Here is a 2,683-nt window from a genome sequence, read left to right as displayed (position 1 = left end):
CAAGGCCAACACTATCTAATCATTTTTACACCTATTCCTAAGATACCATTCTTGATAATGCAGTACTGTCTCCCTTGCCCAGAGCACTCTGAGTTCCTCAGGTTCTCTGTTTTTCTTCTTCCTTCCTTTTTTCTTTTCCAAATGTTTTAATATCGCTTCTACACTCCCCACTTTTTAAGACTCAATTCAAAATGAGTTTTCTCAAGAAGTCTTTTTCTGAATAATATATAAGCAGTCATAAAAAGAATCCAGTTTGATTAAGAAACTATATCTAGGCTCTCTGCTCCTCCTGTTCGACAGACAGCCGCATCTTGTCTCCCATCGCCAGCCACATCCCTGAGACACCATGGGGAAGGTGAAGGTCGGAGTCAACGGATTTGGTCATATCGGGCGCCTGGTCACCAGAGCTGCTTTTAACTCTGGTAAAGTGGATGTCGTCGCCATCAATGATCCCTTCATTGACCTCAACTACATGGTCTACATGTTCCAGTATGATTCCACCCATGGCAAATTCCATGGCACTGTCAAGGCTGAGAACGGGAAGCTTGTCATCAATGGAAATCCCATCACCATCTTCCAGGAGCGAGATCCCTCCAAAATCAAGTGGGGCAATGCTGGCGCTGAGTATGTGGTGGAGTCCACTGGCGTCTTCACCACCATGGAGAAGGCTGGGGCTCACTTGCAGGGGGGAGCCAAAAGGGTCATCGTATCTGCCCCCTCTGCTGATGCCCCCATGTTCATGATGGGCGTGAACCATGAGAAGTATGACAACAGCCTCAAGATCGTCAGCAACGCCTCCTGCACCACCAACTGCTTAGCGCCCCTGGCCAAGGTCATCCATGACAACTTTGGTATCGTGGAAGAACTCATGACCACCGTCCATGCCATCACTGCCACCCAGAAGACCGTGGATGGCCCCTCCGGGAAACTGTGGCGTGATGGCCGTGGGGCTCTCCAGAACATCATCCCTACCTCTACTGGCGCTGCCAAGGCCGTGGGCAAGGTCATCCCTGAGCTGAACGGGAAGCTCACTGGCATGGCCTTCCGTGTCCCCACTGCCAACGTGTCAGTGGTGGACCTGACCTGCCGCCTGGAAAAACCTGCCAAATATGATGACATCAAGAAGGTGGTGAAGCAGGTGTCGGAGGGCCCCCTCAAGGGCTACACTGAGCACCAGGTGGTGTCCTCTGACTTCAACAGCGACACCCATTCTTCCACCTTCGATGCTGGGGCTGGCATTGCCCTCAACGACCACTTCGTCAAGCTCATTTCCTGGTATGACAATGAATTTGGCTACAGCAACAGGGTGGTGGACCTCATGTCCCACATGGCCTCCAAGGAATAAGACCCCTGGACCACCAGCCCCAGCGAGAGCACGAGAGGAAAAGAGGCCCTCACTCCTGGGAAGTACCTGCCACACTGAGTCCCTCACCACACCGAATTGCCCCTCCTCACAGTTTCCATGCAGACCCCTTGAAGAAGGAGGGGCCTAGGGAGCCCCACCTTGTCCTGTACCATCAATAAAGTCCCCTGTGCTCAGCCAAAAAAAAAAAAAGAAACTATATCTAAAGTCACTTTCAAAAACTATCAGCATCAAGTTTGGTTGGATAAAACAAAGTTCAAATGATAGCAATTTGGTTTTTCCTCTCATAAAAGCAGCGTGGATGTAGGCAGAACCAGGGCCAGTTTGACAGCTCTGAGTTGTCAAAAATCCAAGCTTCTCATTTTCTTTTACATCTAAAATGATTTTCTAGCCTCATAATTACTTCATGATCACAAATTGCTGCTAGTGGTCCAGTCATCTTGTCTGAGTTTTCAGGCAAGAAGAAAGAAAAGAAGGAAAAAGTAAAAGAAAGGGATGTATCAGCAGACCGTTCTCATCTTCAGAAGCCTTCATATAAGTCCCAACCTACAATTGTCCTTCCCACTGGCCAGAATTTAGTCACTTAGCCACAAGAATTTGAATAGGCATGACAAGTCTTTGTTCTAGGCAGTTTCAAAAATGTTTTGGAGCAGAAAACACTGGTAAGATAATTGAAATGTGTCCTAAGATGAGAGCAAATCTAAGTACATATTATTGCATTTATTTAAATGGATTAGAGAGGAAGACATAAGTATGAACTCATGCTTGACTTAATATAGATACAGATGGTTACATACAGAAATATTTATCAATGTGTATATGGACACAAGATAGTATACACATGTCTCTTTGCTGTGTCATCTGAGGGGGCCTAGAAGCAATTATACTCCAGTAGCAATAATTGTGTATTTTCCAGTTCCATATGTCTACCTTTGACTGTGGTGGTCAACCACTATCTTGTAATTGGATTACAAGATCCAATTTACAGGATCCTTGTAAATATGGATTACAAAAGGTTATTGAATAAATTTAATTACCATGCAATAAATATCTGTTGATTCTGCCAGTTATTATCATACAACCTAATATTCATATTTTACTATGTAGTTCTCAACATGAAAATTCAATATGAACATTTAATCAAATGAATTAACTATATTCTTTTGTTTCTATTTCATAAAACATCTAAACATGTTAATGTTCATAAATACTGTTGAGCAATGCACTGCATACTTTCTTTTTCTTTCTTTTCTTTTTTTCTGAAATGGAGTTTCACTCTTATTGTCCAGGCTTGAGTGCAATGGCACTATCCTGGATCAC

The 2,683-nt window shown here is 44.2% G+C and overlaps 1 pseudogene across 1 annotated transcript; it reads left to right on the top strand.

The window, feature by feature from the left end:
- Positions 1-274: 274 nt before the first annotated feature.
- LOC100395119 (glyceraldehyde-3-phosphate dehydrogenase pseudogene) lies at positions 275-1,559 on the top strand (annotated as a pseudogene). Its single transcript, XR_013523701.1, has one exon. The product of XR_013523701.1 is annotated as a glyceraldehyde-3-phosphate dehydrogenase pseudogene (transcript).
- The last annotated feature ends 1,124 nt before the right edge of the window (positions 1,560-2,683 follow it).

Source organism: Callithrix jacchus, chromosome 11, assembly GCF_049354715.1.
Source record: "Callithrix jacchus isolate 240 chromosome 11, calJac240_pri, whole genome shotgun sequence".
NCBI lineage: Eukaryota > Metazoa > Chordata > Mammalia > Primates > Cebidae > Callithrix > Callithrix jacchus.
The sequence above is the reverse complement of the archived record's forward strand: the minus strand, read 5'-3'. Positions and strand labels throughout refer to the sequence as shown.